At 40.9% G+C, this 19,600-nt stretch overlaps 1 long non-coding RNA gene across 2 annotated transcripts in view; it reads right to left on the bottom strand.

The window, feature by feature from the left end:
- Positions 1-6,408: 6,408 nt before the first annotated feature.
- The window catches only part of LOC126076918 (uncharacterized), a 34,361-nt gene continuing 21,169 nt past the window's right edge, over positions 6,409-19,600 (bottom strand). The window contains exons 2-3 of one of the 2 annotated variants that reach the window (XR_007517620.1): positions 17,514-17,596; positions 6,409-6,578 (exon numbers count right to left, since the gene is read on the bottom strand). This is a non-coding gene — a long non-coding RNA (uncharacterized LOC126076918). Of the gene's footprint in view, positions 6,579-14,811; positions 14,909-17,513; positions 17,597-19,600 lie in introns of those variants that run through there. The other variant, XR_007517621.1, reaches the window with a different exon arrangement.

Raw genomic sequence — 19,600 nt, 5'->3', positions numbered from 1 at the left:
GAGTAGGATTGGTGTCAACTCTTCTTTGAAAGTTTGGTAGAATTCTCCAGTGAAACTGTCCAGGCCAGGGCTTTTTTTGTTGGTAGTTTTTTTTTTTTTTTTTTTTTTTAATGACCTCTTCAATGTCTTCTTTTGTAATGAGTCTGTTCAAATATTCTACCTCAGTTTGTGTTAGTTTAGGTAGGTAGTGTATTTCTAGGAATCTGTCCATTGCCTGTAGGTTTTCCAATTTGTTTGAGTATAATTTTTCATAGTATTCTTTTATGATTCTTTTTACTTCAGTTGGTTTCTATTTTGATGTCACCCATCTCAATTCTAATTTGGATTATTTGCATCTTCTCCTTTTTTTTCTTTTGTCAATTTGGCCAGTGGTTTGTCCATTTTATTGATCCGTTCTTTTATGGATTGAACTGTCTCCCCAGAATGTGTGTAAGCTTGGCTAGGACATAATTCCCAGTATTGTGTGATTGTCTGCCATTTTGTCATCTGATGTGATTTTCTATGCGTTGTAAATCCTATCGCTATGATGTTAATGAGGCAGGATTACAGGCAGTTATGTTAATGAGGCAGAACTCAATCTACAAGTTTAAATTGTATCTTCAGTCCATCTCTTTTGCGATATAAAAGAGAAAAGCAAGCAGAGAGACAGGGGGACCTCATACTACCAAGAAAGAAGTGCCAGGAGCACAGGAGCATCCTTTGGACCTGGGGTTCCTGTGCTGAGAAGTTCCTAGACCAGGTAAAGCTGATAACAAAAGCCTTCCTCCAGAGCCGACAGGGAGAGAAAGCCTTTCTTTAGAGCCAGTGCCCTGAATTTGGACTTCTAGGTTCCTAAGCTGTGAGAGAATGAATTTCTTTTTGTTAAAACCATCCACTCATGGTATTTCTGTTATAGCAGCACTAGATAACTAAGACACTTTCAAAGAACCAGCTTCTAGTCTTGTTGATTGTTTTAATTGTTTTTCTGTTTCATTTATTTCTGCTCTAATCTTTATTATTTCCTTTCTTCTGGTGGCTGTGGCCTTCTTTTGCTGCTCTTTTTCTACTTCTTTGAGTTGTAGGGTTAAGGTATTGATTTTGGCCTTTTCTTCTTTTTTGATGTGTGTATTTATTGGTATAAATTGGCCTCTGAGCACTGCTTTTGCTGTGTCCCAAAGGTTTTGGTATGTTGTATTTTGATTCTCGTTTAATTTTTTAATTTCATTTTTAATCTCTTGTATTACCCAGTAGTTTTTAAGCATTGCAGTGTTCAGTTTCCAAGTATTTAATTTTTTCCTTGTTCTTCCTGTTACTGATTTCTAATTTTATGGTGTTGTGATCTGAGAAGAAGCTTTGTATTATTTCGATATTTTTTATTTATTGAGGCTTGCTTTGTGGCTTAGGATATGGTCTATTCTAGAGAATGATCCATGTGCACTGGAGAAGAATGTGTACTGTGCTGCTGTTAGGTGGAGTGTTCCTATGAGGTCAGGTTGGTTGATTGTGTTATTTAGATCTTCTGTATTTTGTTGAATTTCTTTCTAATTGTTCTGTCATTCAAAGTGGTATGTTAAAGTCTTCTACTATTATTGTAGAACTGTCTATTTCTCTTTTCATTTCTGTTAGGTTGTTTTATGTATTTTGGAGCTCTGTCATTGGGTGTGTAGATTTTTAGTATGGTTATATCCTCTTGGTGGATCGATTGCTTAATCATTATATAATGTCCTTCCTTGTCTCTTATGATGGAGTTTGATTTAAAGTCTATTTTATCAGCAATTAATATTGCCACTCCTGCTTTTTTGGTTCCTGTTTTTTTCATCCTTTGATCTTTAACCTATTTATATCTCTGTGTCTAAGGTGTGTTTCTTGTAGGCAACATATTGATGGGTTGTGTCTGTGTGTTTTTCTTTTAGTCTGTTCTGCCACTCTCAGTCTCTTGACTGCTGCATTTAACTTGCTTACATTGGTGTGATTATCGATAGACATGAATTTACTGCTGTCATTTTGTTATGCTTTTTTTTTGTAGTGGTGACAGTTTTTTTCTTTTTCCAATCAGTGTTTGATCTAATTCTATATCCTTTCATTTGATGCATGGGGTTGTTATTTGCATCTGTTTCACTTTGTTTCTCAGCTCTTTGCTGTAGAGGTATGGTGTGGTGAGCCTGACTAGGCTGCCATCTTAAATCTCTTTTGATGTTTTTACTTTGTGATAGATAATTCATTCATTTCTGCATGTATGTTAAGTTTCCTTTTTTTTTTCTTTTTAAAGCATAGTCCTAAAATAATTGGGAGCTAATTGTTTATGCCTCCTTGTCCCTATCCATCAATTCAAATCCTTCTTCCTTCAACGCCCAGGTCAGAGTCCACATCTTATATCAAGGCTTCTCTGACCACTTAAGCTAGAAGCAATTTATCTTTCTTCCCAGTTTTTATAATATGTCTCCTGGGAGGTAGTATAATATATTAGAAACAGTATGGGCTAAGGGGCTTGGATTTTAATCTGTAAGGCAATAAGGAGGTCTAAGCAGGAGAGCGATATGGTCAGATTTGTATCTGCCTGTTCTGAGCTTTGACTCAATGGTACCTAACAACAATATCACCCTGAGCTTGCTTAACCAATTTTACTTATATTCCTCACTCTTTGAATCTATGCTACTCTTGTGACTTGTTTTGACCAATAGAATGCAGATATGGCTTTGTGCAACTTCTTAGACTAGTTCTAAGGAATTTTGCAGCTTCCCCTTTCACCTTTTGGAATACTGCCTTAGACTGCTATTCTATGAATAAGTCTGGGATGAAAGACCATGTGAATGGAACCACAAGAATGAGCCCAGGGAAGACCAGCAGAAGAACTTTTTAGCCAAATCACAAGATGACAAGAAATAATAAATTGTTTTAAGCCCAAAGTTTTGGGGTGGTTTGTAGTGAAGGAATATATAACTTTTAAGAAAAGAATTGTCCCTTTTTTTTTGTTGTTACTTAGCTCATCTATTGATATAGTCTGTTGTGAAAGGGACTGGTATTGTCTCCCAATATCCTTTCTTCTCTTCATTCTTTAGTATTAGAATCTTCACGTTTTAGCTGGGTACACTGTGACACTAAAGACTATATATCTAAAACTGTATTTCCTAGCCTCCCTTGAAGATGTGGCCATGTGATTACATTTTTGCCAATGGGATATGAATGGAAATGATGGTAGGAACTTCTGTGACAAGCCTTTAAAAAGAAGAGTTATAACCTTTTTTCCATCTTCCCATTCTAGATATATTATGGCAGGAGGTGGAACAGTCACCTGCTCCTTTTTCTCTTTCTTTTCTTTCTGGTATAACCGTTACCTACACATTATAGTTTTTGTATTTGTCCCACAGTTCTTGGATATAGTTCCATTTTTTCATTCTTTTTTCTCTTTGCATTTGAGTGTATGAGGTGTCTATTGACATATCTTCCAGCTCAATGATTCTTTTCTTGACTGTATCCAGTCTACTGATACCAAAAAAAAAAAAAAAAAAAAGCCAAACCAAACCCAGTGCCATCGAGTCAGTCCCAACTCACAGCAACCCTATAGGACAGAGCAGAACTGCCCCATAGAGTTCCCAAGGAGCACCTGGTGGGTTCGAACTGCCAACCCTTTAATTAGCAGCCGTAGCATTTAACCACTATACCACCAGGGTTTCCAGTCTACTGATAAGCCCATTAAAATCATTCTTTATTTCTGTTACAGTGTCTTTGATTTCTAGCATTTCCTTTTGATCCTTTTCTAGAGTTTCCCTTGCCTGTTGCCTAATTTTTCCATCAGAGTTCTTAACATATTAATCATTATTAAGAACAGTCATACACAGGGAGAAGAGAATTCAAGGAGCTCTGATGGTGCAATGGTTAAGGGCTGGTCTGCTAACCGAAAGGTTAGCAATTCGAACTCACTCAGCAGCTCTGCAGAGCAAGGCCTGGCAATCTGCTTCCAAAAAAATCCCAGCCAAAAAAACCCTATGGGGCAGTTCTACTCTGTTACATGGGGTTATTGTGAGTCAGAATCAACTCTGCAGCATCCAACATCTGATAATTCGAAAATTCATGTCATATCATAACTGAATCTGATTCTGATGCTTGCTTTGTCTTGAGACTGTGTTTTTTCTTACCTTTTAGCATGCCCTATAATTTTTTGTTGAAGGTCAGACATGATGAACCAGGTAATAGAAGATGAGGCAAATAGTCCCTTAGTGTGATGTTTTATGTTAATCTGGCTAGAAGCTGGGCTATGCTTAATGTTTAACTAAAGTTATAGGTGTCAGAGGCCTTAGTTTGCTCTAGTGTCCTCTTTTTACTTTCTTCCCTGTTGTCTTTGGGTTTTAACTAAGAACATCTTTTTAAAAGTCTGTATCTTGAAATAGAACTACCATACGATCCAGCAATCCCATTCCTTGGAATATATCCTGGAGAAATAAGAGCCTTTACATGAACAGATATATGCACAGCCATGTTCATTGCAGCACTGTTTACAATAGCAAAAAGATGGAAGCAACCAAGGTGCCCGTCAATGGGTGAATGGATAAATAAATTATGGTATATTCACATAATGGAATACTACGCATCAATAAAGAACAGTGATGAATCTCTGAAACATTTCATAACTTGGAGGAATCCGGAAGGCATTATGCTGAGTGAAATTAGTCAGTTGTAAAAGGAAAAATATTGTATAAGACCACTATTATAAGAACTCAAGAAGTAGTTTAAAGAGAGAAGAAAATATTCTTTGATGGTTATGAGAGAGGGGAGGGAGGGACAGTGGGAGAGGGGTATTCACTAATTAGATAGTAGATAAGAACTACTTTAGGTGATGAGAAAGATAACACACGATACAGGTGATGTCAGCACAATTGGACAAAACCAAAAGCAAAGAAGTTTCCTGAATAAACTGAATGCTTCGAAGGCCAGCGTAGCAGGGGCAGGGGTTTGGGGACCATGGTTTCAGGGGACATCTAAGTCAATTGACATAATAAAATCTATTAAGAAAACATTCTGCATCGCACCTTGGAGAGAGGCATCTGGGGTCTTAAACGCTAGCAAGTGGTCATCTAAGATGCATCAATTGGTCTCAACCCACCTGGATCAAAGGAGAATGAAGAACACCAAGGACACAAGGTAATTATGAGCCCAAGAGACAGAAAGGGCCACATAAACCAGAGACTACATCAGCCTGAGACCAGAAGAGCTAAATGGTGCTCAGCTACAACCAATGACTGTCCTGACAGGGAACACAACAGAGAACCCCTGAGGATGCAGGAGAGCAGTGGGATGCAGACCCCAAAGTCTCATAAAATGACCGGACTTAATGGTCTGACTGAGACTGGAAGGACCCTGGTGTTCATGGCCCCCAGACCTTCTGTTGGCCCAGAATAGGAACCAATCCCAAAGCCAACTCTTCAGGCAGGGTTTGCCTGGACAATGGGTTGGAGAGGGATGCTGGTGAGGAGTGAGCTTCTTGGATCAGGTTTTGACACTTGAGACTGTGTTGGAATCTCCTGCCTGGAGGGGAGATAAGAGGGTAGAGGGGGTTAGAAGCTGGCGAAATAGACATGAAAAGACAGAGTGGAGGGAGGGAGCGTGCTGTCTTTTTAGGGGGAGAGCAACTGGGAGTATGCAGCAAGGTGTATTTAAGTTTTTGTGTGAGAGACTGACTTGATTTGTAAACTTTCACTTTCACTTAGAGCACAATAAAAATTAAAAAAAAAAAAAGTCTCTTGCGGCTATTTCAGTTGTAATTCCAGTTATTATACTGGAGCCCTGTTGATGTGCTGGTAATGTGTAGGAGAGGGGAAACATTACATAATTTTAAGATTAAATCTGAGTCTCTTATTGAGCCTGTGGAGTCCTGGTGGTACAGTGGTTAAGAGCTCAGGCTGCTAACCAAAAAGTCAGCAGTTCGAATCCACCAGCCACTCCTTGGAAACCCTGTGGGGCAGTTCTGCTCTGTACTATGGGGTCGCTATGAGGTGGAATTGACTCGATGGCAATGGGTTTGGTTTTTGGTTTTAGTGGGCCTGAGTCCCTGAGCCGGGACCTTTAGAAGTGATTCTTATCTTTTTTTTTTTTTCTCCTCCTCTTAGGTGAGACAGGAAAGCTGAAGGGGTCTGGAGTTGGCTAACTGGTCTTTTCCCAAGTAGATAAGGCTTAGTAAATTACAGTAATTTCCCTTGTAGAGAAGCCTTTGTTATGGAGAGTGCATCAGTTTTATTGCAGGACCGTTATTTTCCCTTCCCACTGTCTGAAACATAAGTGGTTTTTCTTGGATATTTATTATAAGAACCTGATACAGTTCTTGAAGGAAAACTCTGTAAAAGTTTTGGAGTCCCCTAAGACTGGGCTCCCAGAAATTTTTCAGTCCACACTCGGCCTCCACTAATTCATCAAAATTACCATTTAAGTGTTCCTACCAGATTATGAGTCACAATCGACTCAATGGCAACGGGTTTGGTTTGGTTTTTACCAGGTTATGATTCCGGTGGCTTCTGCTTTAAGTAAGCTGATTGTGGCTGTGAATATCTGTATTCATCTTTCTCTCCAAATTTCAGGGAGGTCATTTTCCTTGTGATCTCCATTCTCTGAAGTGTATAAGAAAAATAATTTATTTTCAGTTTATTCATTTTTTTTTTTTTCTTATTGCAGGCTATTTACACGTTGGAGCCTCTTTTTCAAAAAACTTTTTCAGTTTACAGTCATAAGTAAGAATGAGTTCACTCCCTCTAGATTGCATAGTCTCCTAGATATTCTTGAAAATTTTTTATTATTTCAGTTTTTAGTATATGTCTTTAATTTATCTGAATTTGATTTTATTTTGTTCCAGAAGATAACCAACTGAGTCACCAAAATATTGTTATTAAATAAGCCACTCTTTCCCACTGAGTTTAAATACCACTACTTTCATATATTCTCATGTATAATGGAATCTATTTCTGGGTTTTCACTTAACGACATCTACAAGATTAGGTTGTATCTTGAGTCTCTTTTGAGATAAAAAGGAGAAGGGAGCAGAGAGACAAGGGGACCTTCTGCCACCAAGAAAGTAGTGCCAGGAGCAGAGCACGTCCTTTGGACCCTGGATCCCTGTGTTGAGAAGCTCCTAAACTAGGGGAAGACTGATGATGGGGACTTTCCCCCAGAGCCAACAGAGAGAGAAAGCCTTCCCCTGGAGCTGGCACCCTGAATCCAGACTTCTAGCCTCATAGATTGTAAGAGAATAAATTTCTCTTTGTTAAAGCCACCTACTTGTGGTATTTCTGTTATATCAGCACTAGATAATTAAGAGAGACCTCTTTGAACTATTTAAAGGCAAAGATGTCACTTTGAGGACTAAGGTGAGACTGACCCATGGTATTCTCAATCACTTCATATGCATGCGAAAGCTGGACAATGAATAAGGAAGACAGAAGAATTGATGCCTTTGAATTATGGTGTTGGTGAAAAACATTGAATATACCATGGACTGCCAGAAGAACAAACAAGTCTGTCTTGGAAGAAGTACAGCCAGAGTGCTCCTTGGAAGCGAGGATGGTGAGACTTTGTCTCATGTACTTTGGACATGCTATCAGGAGGGGCCAGTCCTGGGAGAAGGAGATCATGCTTGGTAGAGGGTCAGTGAAAAAGAGGAAGTCTCTTAACAAGATGGATTGACATAGTGGCTGCAACAATGGGTTCAAACAAAGCAGTGATTGTGAGAATGGCACGGGACTGGGCAGTGTTTCATTTTTTGTTCATAGGGTCGCTATGAGTTGGAATTGGCTCACCGGCACCTAACAACAACAGATCACATGTGGAAAGGTACTCCCCCTAGTGTAGATTTTTAACCAAAATTCTCCTTAGAAGTGAGGATGGCAAGGTCTTACTTGCTTACTTTGGACATGTCATCAGAAAAGACTAATCACTAGAAGTGGACATCGTGTTTGGTAAAGTAGAGGGTCAGTGAAAACAAGGAAAGCCCTCAATGAGGTGGATTGACACAATAAGCCCCACCAATGACCTCAAACATGTAAATGATCATTAAGATGGCACAGGACCAGGCAACTTTTTGCTCCATCAGAGCTGATTCGATGGCAACTAACAACAACAATATGCTGTATGGTGTTTTCTAATCTTCTATTCTATTGTGATTCTAACTGTAATTGCATTAAATTTATATATTTATTTTGGGAGAATTTGCTGTTTGTATTATTTTCCCATTTAAGACCGTATGTCTTTCCATTTGTTTGGATTTTGCCTTTTGCCTTAGTTTCCTAGGTCTGCCATATCAAAATATCATAAATTGGAGGGTTTTGTAGAACAGAAATTTATTTTATCCCAGTCTGGAAGCCAGAAGTCTGAATTCAGGGCTTTACCATGGCTATGCTTCTCTCTCTGTTGGCTCTAGGGCAAGGTTCTTGTTTTGACAGCCCTAGGTGTTTCTTGGTGTTCCTTGGCTTACAGAGGAATCCTCAAATGCTGTCTTCTTCCTGTGTGTAACTTACCTTCTGTGTCTATCCTTCTATTTTATAAAATGACACTCAGAAAGAATTAAGATTAGGACCCCCCCTACTCAGGTATGGTTTCATTAACTTCACTGATAACATTTCTACAGAAAAACCTTATTTCTCCAGACAAGGTCATAGTCATTGGTACAGGAGTAAGTCAATATATCTTTTTGTGGGACACATTCAATCCACAACACCCTTCAAGATGATTTTACAGTTTTTCTTACATAGGCCAGCTTCAATTGATTTCTAAATAACTTGTTATTTTTTTTGCTAATGTAGATAGATATTATTTCCTTTTCCTGAGTTATCTTTGTTCTTTATTCAACCACCTTATCAAATCTTTTTACTAAGCCCTAGTGGTACAATGGTTAGGTACTTGGCTGCTAACCAGAAGGTTGGTGGTTCAAATCCACCAGCAGCTCCTTGAGAGAAAAGACCTGGTGATCTGCTCCCATAAAGATTATAGCCTAGGAAACCCTATGGGGCAGTTCTACTCCATCCTATAGGGTCACTATGAGTTGGAATCAACTCGACAGCACAAAATAACAGTACCTTTTATTCTGAGTCTTTTTTGGGGGGTGGGGTGGGTGGGCAGGGAAGTTATTATACAGTATATATCATTAGCAAAAATATACAATAATGTAGTCAGCAAAAAAGAAATCATTTTATCTCATCTTTTCCAAAGTTTATTCAGTTATTAAATTGCTTTATTGCACTTGTTAGAACACCCAGGAGAATAATAGGGATGGCAAGGAGTTCAGGTCAAGTTTCTGATTTTCATGGAAATGGATTTGATGTTTGTAGTGGGTTGAATAGTATACCCTCAAAATTCATGTCTGTCTAGAAACTTAGTCTGTGACCTTATTTGGAAATAGGGTCTTTCTAAATAAGATTAGTTATGTTAAGATGAGGTCATACTCTACTAGGGTCCTAAATCCAATGACATGTATTCTTACACAAAGAGGAGAGGACACACAGAAAAACATACATAAAGGGAAGAAGGCCATGTGATGATGGAGGCAGAGATTGGAGCGATGCAGCTACAAGCCAAGGAACACCAATGATTGCTGGGAGCCACCAAAAGCTAGGAAGAAGCAAGGAAGGATTCTTCCCTAGAGTCTTCAGAGGGAGCATGGCCCTGCTAACACCTTGCTTTTGGACTTCTAGCTTTCAGAACTGTGAGAGAATAAATTTTTGTTGTTTTAAGTCACCCAATTTGTGGCAATTTGTTATGGCAGCCCTTGGAAACGTTAACAATTCCTGTTCAATTTGATAGTTTTGTTATATTTACCGGTTGCTATTGATTCAATTCCTGCCCTGGGTGGCACAAATGGTTAAGCACTTGGCTACCAACCGAAAGGCTGGCAGTTCAAATCCACTCAGAGGTGCCTCAGAAGAAAAGCCTCGTGATCTACTTCTGAAAGGTCACAGCCTTTGAAAACTCTATATGCAATTCTACTCTGACACATATGGGGTTGCCTTGAGTTGCAGTCAATGGGACAGCAACTGGCTTTTATATTTAATTATATTTCTATTTTACATTAAATTTGCAAATGGGCATGATTGTTACATTTTATCACATGCTTTTGCAGTGTTTGGTATGATCATATTTTTTTTCTTTAAAGGTACAATAAAGTGGGTCACCTGGATTCTACATATATTCCTCTCTATCCCTATTATGTAAAAGCATCTCTGTCTCCTCTCGCTGATCAGGGTCAGTTATTCCTGCCAAAATAGTGACTCTGCTCATCTGTTGGTGTCAGGACACAAGGAGCCAAAGTGCTCCAGTGAGAGCGATAGCCTGTAGTTTAATGGTATTTTTGATGTGTCCTCTGGCAAGAGTGTACCATCTTTAGGGACGAGAACCTCTACTCATGGAGAGTCGCAGAGAAAACAGACAGTGTCTCCCATTGGAGTGATTGTAAGTAGAGCCACTCTTGCTTCCACCCCTTAGTTCCTAGACCCTGGTTTCAGCTCTGCCTTCAGTAATTTGTTCCAGTACTCAGTGAAGCCAGCTGCTTCTAGATGGTGCAATATGTGACACAGCCAGTGGATTCCATTAGCCTATGCCCTTTTTCCTGTAAAGTAGGTCTCCTGATCAGATGTTAAATTGTGTGGGGTTTTATGCCTATTAATTAAGGCATTCCATGAGCTTGAGGTTATGCAAGGAGGAAATGTAAACACATACCCAGAAAATGTATCTATCCCTGTGAGGTTGAACTGCTGATTCTCCTAGGGTGGAACTGGCCAAATGAAGTCTACCTGTCACCAAGTGGTTGGTTGCTCTCCTTGAAGAACAGTGCCTTACTGAGCACTCAGCATTGGTTTCTGTTGCTGACAGGCTAGATTTTCAGAGGCATCAGTAGCTTAATTGACCTTGGTAAGTGGTATTTCATGCTGCTGGGCCCATATGTAACCTCATTTCTGCCACATGGCCACTCTGTTCACATGTTTATCATGCCTCTTGTGGGGCTACCAATGATGAAGCCTGTCTCAATTCAACTGGCTGAGTCCTTTTTGTCTACATGGTTGTTCATGTGTCTTCCATGGTGGATGCTTTCTTGGTAGGGCATTGACAAGTGACACAAATATCTTCACATTTTGTGCCTATTTCTGTATGTCAGTCCACAAGCTTCTCGCTGGACCTCCTTTTCCCCATTTCTCCAGCCTTTTTCCTTCTGTGCCCCTGATATGATGGCCAGGCAATTATCTCTGCACAGAAATCTATATTCATTTGTACATCACGCCAACTTCTCCTTCATTACAATGTAGATGAGTAGGTCCACCTATCATAGTTATGCTCATTGAGAAGATTTTCCCTCTCCATTGTCTTTCAAAGCCACCACTGAATGTGTCTATAATGCAGCTGCCATTTATTTTCTGCTTGCATTCCCCTATCAAGCTGTTTCACCTGTAAACAAAACTTAGGCTTTTTCTTCTTTCTTCAGCTGGTCATATAGGATTCCCTCATATAGCCTCAGGTGCAACTTGGGGGGCGGACACTGGTACAACTGTGATGGGTGACATGGGGGCCTGTGTTGCTGCTCATTCAGCTTGCTCATGCCCTCTGGTCCTGCTCAGGCTCGATCCCAGATTACCACTTGCATCATACAGTACAGTGCTGTTTGGCCTAACTGGGTTTATGACTTGTTGAGTCCAACAGAATTCATTGTATAATTGGCTGGTTGCATGATCACTTGGTGTTCCATGGTCATGTGTTCCTTCTCTACTGTGGTCAGCCACATGTTAGAAGTTGTTTCTCAAAAGGCTGCAGATGATTTGGTCTTGCTTCAGAATCCTAGGGCACTGCATTGTGATTCTCACTGGAGCTTGCCATAAACTCCACACTGCATATTTTCCCACCACTTTTACTCCTCCAACAGCATAGGGCTTGGAGGGTATATGGTCCAAGCAACAGGGCAGCTTGCTTGCAGCCTGGATCTGCTGCAGAGCCCTTTCCTGCTCTGGGCCCTACTCAAAAGCTGGCAGCCTTCCAAATCACTCAGTATATGGATTAGAGCAATATTCTAGGTGTTGAATATGTCCTCCAGTACCCAGAGAGATGGTGCTTCCTTCTTTGTGATAGGGGGTGCAAGATGCAGCAATTTATCTTTTACCCAGGAGGAGATATACCAGCATGTCCTTGACCACTGGATCCCTAAAAACTTCACTGAAGTGGCAGGTCCCTGAATCTTCATAGGGTGTATCTCTCGCCCTATGAATATGTGTTCTGCCAAGGCCTCCAGCATATTAGCCACACCTTTCTCTTCCAGCAAGCTCAACATGCTGTCATTGATAGAATGAATCCATGTGGTGTTCTGTGAAATGTCCAGGTGTTACACATCTCTTCAGACTCTGTCTTAGTTTCCTAGTGCTGCCATAACAAAAAATACCACAATTGGGTGGCTTTAAAGAACAGGATTTTTTCTGGAGGCTAGAAGTTGAATTCAGGGCACTGGCTCTAGGGGAAGGTCCTTCTTTGTCTTTTTTAGCTTCTAGTAACTGACAGCAATCCTGGGCATTCCTGGGCTTGTAGAGGCATCTGTCTTCATCTTTACAGGGCACCTTCCTGTTTGCCTGTGTGTCTTTGTACTCTCCTTTATAAGACACTCTTCAGAAGGGATCAGGTTTACTACCCACTTTTTTCTACTCTGGCATGACCTTGTTGACATAACAAAAGGAAACACCTATTTCCACACAGGGTCATATTTACAGGTACAAGGGTTAGGACTTCAACATAACTTTTTGGGGGACACAACTCAATCCATAACAGACTCTATTATGACAGAGGACAACAGCATTAACATAACCTTGGGGCAAAACTGTAAATGAATACTGTCCATTCCATGTGTATGTGAAATGTTTATGATCCTGTTTTCTAACTGGAATATAAAAGAGGACATTAACCAAATCAGTGGCTGCATACCATGTACCTGGCTAATTAATCCCCTCTTGAAACAATAGTACATCTCACAGAGTAGCAGCAATCGGGGCTACTAATAGGTTGAGCTTTCAGTAGTTTACATTCATTCTCCAGGCTGTCTCCTGTTTCTGCAGGGATCAAACAGAATAATTAAATGAAAAAATGATAGGCATGCCCACTCCTGCATCCTTATATTTTTAATGTTGGCACTAACCTCTGCCATTCCCAGAATTCAATATTGTTTCTTAATTAACTGTCTTGTTTGGAGGAGGGAAGCAACTTCAGAGGCTTCTCCTTGGCTTTTCTAACTATCATAGCTCTTAACTCATAGGCCAAGGACATAATGTTAGGGTTATTCCAACTGCCAAGTATAACAATACCAACTACTCCGATAGCAGGGAAATGGCCCTGTTGAGTTGGTGAGTCTGCAGACTTAGTGGTCCCATAGTAAACCAGAATTTGTCCAGGCCTCCATTTACTTGGTGCCCTTAAGGCCCTATTCTACAGGAGGACCGTGATGATGCTCTGGGTCTCCAGGTGTTCAGTATGAACTCAGACTCTGTGCCTAATGGTGTTCAAAATGCAGTTAAATGCTTGGCTGCTAACTGAAAGGTTGGCGGTTTGAACCTACCAGCCACTTCATGGGAGAAAGATGTGGCAGTCTGCTTCCATAAAGATTACAGCTTTGGAAACCCTAATACCATGGGCACTCCCCTGGATCCTGCGGGTATTCGATAGCTAATTTTTGTAGTTCCGTCAGTGAATAATATCTTTTTTTCCTTTTTCAGGCCAGCACATTCCCAATCAGGTAACCTGGATTTAACCCTCATTACAGGGCTGGTTCAAGGTCCCTAGGTGGCGCAAATGGCTTGTGCTTTGCTGCCAAACAAAGTGTTGGAAGTTTGAACCCACTCAGTGACACTATAGAAGAAAGGCCTGGCAATCTGCTTCTGTAAAGATTATGGCCAAGAAAACCCTAGGAGCTGTTCTACTCTATAACACACAGGAGTCACCATGAGTCCGAATCAACTCCATGGCAATCGGTCGTTTTTTTATAGAGCTGGCTATCAGAAGAGGAGGTGAAGGCATCTCCTGAGGGAAGCACTTGGTGTCTTCTAAGGGAGAGGCCTTTTAGCATCTTCCCACATGGGGGAAGTCCCATTTTATTAGGAAGGGCTGGACCACTTTTGTAAACTCTGAGAATTCAGGTGCAGAGAGTGTGTATGCAGAGTCAAACTCCACAAGAGCATCCAACCCGATAGCTCCATTCCAGGTTTTCCCAACAAGAGCCCTGATCTTAGAATAGCAGACCAGCCTCTGCTAAGCATTTAGATATCTCTGGTGCTCTGCAACTCTTACCATCAAATCCTGTGTCTGTTCCTCAGCTGTGTCTATTCTTTCACTTGCAGGAGATAAGGGACTCTTTTTAAGCTACCAAGGAATCCTCCTGGCTATCACATTTAGCCATTTACTGTTTGTAAATGGCTCTTGGCTTTTCATTATCCCTTTGCATAAAACAGCTGACTCTGCTGTCTTTACAGTCGCTGTTTTCTCCATATTGTTCAAACGCCAGAACCATTGCGCATATAAGAGCTTTTCCCTCTACTGGGACATATTCCGGTGAAATCTTCAACAACTGAGTCATTACTTGTGCTAGGGACTATATCCATCCATGCTCCCTGCAGCAGGAGATTGAGTAGTGCATTTCCATGGCCCCCAAAAGTATTAAAGTTATGATGGTTTCACAATAATAATTGGTGAACGTTCTATCTTTGTCTATCCATGTGTGTAACAGTTTAAGTAATACTGGAATTATTATTTAAATAGGTAATGTATATACACGTACACAGCAAAGATCATTGCTCACCAATGTTTCTTCATTTTTTTCATATTCTCCACCTTCAGTCTGTTCAATTTGTTGCTTGGTTAAAATCCTTCTTTATGTATTTTCTGCAGATGCTGAGATGGGGTATGCAGGGATATACTCTGAATTCTTGAATAACTGCAAATAATTATTTTTTCACTCTAATGGAATGGTATCTTGGTTTGGGCATAGGAATCCTAGGTCATAGCTCTTCTTACTGAGTAATACATTAATGCTATTCTACTCTTTTCTAGATTTCAGTTTTACAAATGAGAAGTTTGATAAACCCAGTATGATTTTTTTCTTTGTGCGTAACTACTTTCTACCTGAAAGATTTTAAGATTTAAAAAAATTTATTTCTAAGAGTTCTGAACCAGAACAAGCCTAACTGTATGTCTAGCACAAGCTTGTGAACCTCTTAATCTAAAGACATGGGTCTTTTCTTAGATCAGGAAATTTTTCTTTAATTTTTGACCTATTTATTATACCTCCTCCATCTATATATTCTGACACATACATTACTTGCATGTTAGGTATTTGGCATCTATCCCCCAGGTCTCTTATCTTTAACACTATAGTTCCTATCTTTTTATATTTTGCTTTATGCTTTTAAATACAGTAAACTCTATGAAAGCCAGAACTTGTGTAAGCCCAAAACCTGTCAGAGAAGGAAAACTCAAACATTTTCCACTAAAAAGAGTGATAGAAAAGCGGTAAAACTGTGCCCTATAAAGGTGGAACACTTGCAAGACCTGGAAAAACAAGGCAGTCCTGTACAGTTCTGGCTCTCACAGGTTTCGCTGTATTTCTTTCACCTACTCCTCAGTTATGGACATGGTTAGGTTGCAAAGACCAGGCCATTACATGAAAATCACTGGTATGTGAAAATGGAGGATGTTTTTTTCTGATTTCAGACTATCCATTTGTCCGATTTTTTATTTAGAAAATATGATCACAGAAATAATAACAGCTAAGATTTATGGAACTGTGATGACTCCAGTTATGGATTATTCATCTGTGGAGAAGGAGGCTTGGAGGAGAAAAAGCTGGATAAAGCCAGGCTGTATGATTGGATGGCCCACAGCTTAACGACTTCACCTTCCTTCTGTGTTGGGTCAGAGCTTCCCTAGCAGAGCTGCCTCCAGGACTCCACTCTCATCCCTGCAAGCCCTTCTTCAAGATCTCAGAGCCTGCTCTGCTCTCTGCGCCTCAGGAGTTACCAAGGCTCAGGGCTTCATTTGAGGGTGCTGGGAGCATGGCTCACAACAAGCCCCACAGAGGCGGAGGGTTCAGGCCCAGTTCAGCTCACTTTGGGATATCATTAAACTAACACACCTTTCTTCCAAACACCCTCTCTGATGCCTCTTTCTTTCTGCCCTTTCCACCCCACAGCAATTTTGAGCTACAGGGCCTCAGGCTGCATAGGAGCTGGGAACCCAAAACAAGCACTAGCTAAGCTGGCTTGATGCTGCCTGTGTGTCCTCCTGAAGGCCTACCCAGAGGAGGAGGCCTGCCTGCAGGGCAGCTGGATGAGGTATCCACCCCTCCTCCCCGTCGGAAGGGAGCAAAGGGCGCAGGGTAGCATGGCCTAGCTTCCTGAAGGTCACCTGGAGAACCCCGTGGAAGGAGGGGCTGCTCAGCAGCTGTTGCCACCATGCCAGCCACCTTGCTGATGCACAAAATAGTGGGATAGTAGAGTTTGTACTGGACATATTTTCAGAAGGGATCAGTCCCTAGAGAAGGACATCATGCTTGGTAAAGTATAGGGTCAGCGGAGAAGAGGAAGACCCTCAACAAGATGGATTGACACAGTGGCTGCAACAATGGGCTCAAGCATAGCCACGATTGTGAGGATGGCACGGGACCGAACAGCGTTTCGTTCTGTGGTTTTAGGGTCACTATGAGTTGGAGCCAACTCGAGGGCACCTAACAACAACAACAGAGTTTGTACTATTGTGGTAAATGTGAAATGTTGGGTAACGAGATAGTCAATATGTGAGGGGTAGGTGTATTTGATCTTCCAGGTCACTGTTTTGGGTCTCAACAGAACAGATGGGTCAGACCCAATCTTCTTCCCTTTCAGTTGATCAACTGAACTCTTTCTCACAGAATAAATTTAACTTTAGAAAGTCTTTCATAAAAAAATTTTCTCTCTTTGGATTCTCATCCTTCTCAGATGAATTACTTATTCATTGGGACATAGGTCTTAGAGTGGAAGAAGGCAAAATAATTGCTCTCCTGTGGGTCAGTGTTATTGAAGAAGGCTGACCACTATTCCCCTGCTTCCTGGTCTCCTTATATTTCCTAGCCTCAGGTGTATGGAGGACTCTGCCAGCCAATCAGCTACTTCTGGGGAGATGAACCACATTCTGTGCTTCAACCTCTTCTCAGAACTTGCAGCTGTATAAATTTTCCCCCAGGAATCCAATTCTAGTCCCTAAGTACTTATCTGTACCACAGGGGGAAAAAGCCAGCATATTCTTCTTCAAGGGAGCCCTGGTGGTGCAATGGTTAAGTGCTTGGGTGCTAACTGAAAGGCCGAAAGGTCACAGTTCAAAGCCACCAGCCACTCCTCGGGATAGTGTCTCTATGAGTCGGAATCAATTCAAGCGTACATAACAACAAAGTCTTTTTCAAGACTCCTACATATTCCATGGCCTCACTTCCACCCAGCTAGCCACATGTAGGGCCCGGCAGCTATTTGTCTTAGTTGGTAGAGAAGGTAAGAGTTATGTCGGGTTACCATTTTCCTGGACTTCTTGCCCAGCTCTGCATTTCATTTGCAGTACTCTTGTATTTTTTGTGGAAAACGGATTTGAAGTGGACCTGATGGAGAAAAGAGAGCTAGTTAATGCTCTGTTTACTTTAATTACACTCTGCTGTGATGGCTTTGTAATGGGTCATACTGGGTAGACTAACCTACGTTTCCCAGAATCCCCATTCTTGTATATCTCTGCCTAGGGTAGGCCACAGGGGAGATTACTGGGAGATTAGGGAGGCAGAAAGGAAGCAGCACCCATTTTGTAGCTTATACGGGTTGTTGCTTATTGCTAATTCACCTCGTTGGGGTAAAGAAGCAGCTGGGCCTGCACTGCTCTACCTTCCCTTGGATCATCCTTCAGCATCTCTGACTCCTGGGTCAGGTGTGTGAGTTTAGCTCTGTAACAAAGGACCCCTGCTTCTGCAGAATACCCAACTCACCAAGGCCAAAGACAAGAAAGAGCATGGGTTGCTTTTGGGTCCCAGCCTGCTCGTGATCTGCCCTTGAAGCCCTGTGGACTTCAAGCTGCAGCATCAGCTGTGGATACAACAGCCTTAAGGAGATTTCTTAGCCAGCTCCCACAACTGCATAAGCCAATTTTCTATTATAAATCCATGTATATTGGATTTATTCTGCTATTGGTACTGTTTCTCTGATTGAATCCTGACTGATACACCTGCCTTGTACCAGAAAGGATTTGAGGAGACAGTTGTAGCGCTTTAAGTGAAAGATGGTGAGAACTCAAATTAGAGTAATAACATTAGTGATTGAGAAAACAGTAATACATAATATATTTTTAGAAAATAGCTTCCAGCATCACAGCAACACACAAGCCCCCACAGTACGACAAACTGACAGACAGATGGGGGCTTCTGTGTTGCATAAACATTGATATCCTAGGCATTAGTGAGATGAAATAGACTGGTATTGGCCATTTTAATCAATCATATACTCTACTATGCTGGGAATGAGAACATGAAGAGAAATGGTGTTGCATTCATTGTCAAAAAGAACATTTCAAGATCTATCCTGAAGTACAACACTGTCAGTGATAGGATAATATCCATATGCCTACAAGGAAGACCAGTAAATACGACTATTATTCAAATGTACGCACCAACCACTAAGGCCGAAGATGAAGAGATAAAAGATTTTAATCAGCTGCTGCAGTCTGAAATTGACTGGACATGCAATCAGGATGTGTTGATAATTACTGGTGATTGGAATGTGAAAGTTGGAAACAAAAAAGAAGGATCGGTAGTTGGAAAATTTGGCCTTGGTGATAGAAACAATGCCGGAGATCGAATGATAGAATTTTGCAAGACCAATGACTTCTTCATTGCAAATACCTTCTTTCACCAACATAAATGGCAACTATACACATGGACCTTGCCAGATGGAACACAGAGGAATCAAATTGACCACATCTGTGGAAAGAGACGATGGAAAAGCTCAATATCATCTATCAGAACAAGGCCAGGGGCTGACTGTGGAACACACCATCAACTGCTCATATGCAAGTTCAAACTGAAACTGAAGAAAATCAGAGCAAAATCATGCTTGGTAAAGTATAGGGTCAGCGGAGCAAGTCCATGAGAGCAAAAATATGACCTTGAGTATATCCCACCAGAATTTAGAGACCATCTCAAGAATAGATTTGATACATCAAACACTAGTGACTGAAGACCAGACGAGTTGCGGAATGACATCAAGGACATCGTACATGAAGAAAGCAGAAGGTCATTAAAAAGACAGGAAAGTAAGAAAAAACCAAGATGGATGTCAGAGGAGACTCTGCAACTTGCTCATGAACGTCGAGCAGCTAAAGCAAAAGGAAGAAATGATGAAGTAAAAGAACTGAACAGAAGATTTCAAGGGGCACCTCGAGAAGACAAAGTAAAGAATTATAATGACATGTGCAAAGAGCTGGAGATAGAAAACCAAAAGGGAAGAACACGCTTGGTGTTCCTTCAGCTGAAAGAACTGAGGAAAAAATTCAAGCCTCAAGTTGCAATAGTGAAGGATTCTATGGGGAAATTATTAAACGATGCAGGGAGCATCAAAAGAAG

Source organism: Elephas maximus, chromosome 5 (genome assembly GCF_024166365.1).
Source record: "Elephas maximus indicus isolate mEleMax1 chromosome 5, mEleMax1 primary haplotype, whole genome shotgun sequence".
In the NCBI taxonomy this organism is placed as follows: Eukaryota; Metazoa; Chordata; class Mammalia; order Proboscidea; family Elephantidae; genus Elephas; species Elephas maximus.
The sequence above is the reverse complement of the archived record's forward strand: the minus strand, read 5'-3'. Positions and strand labels throughout refer to the sequence as shown.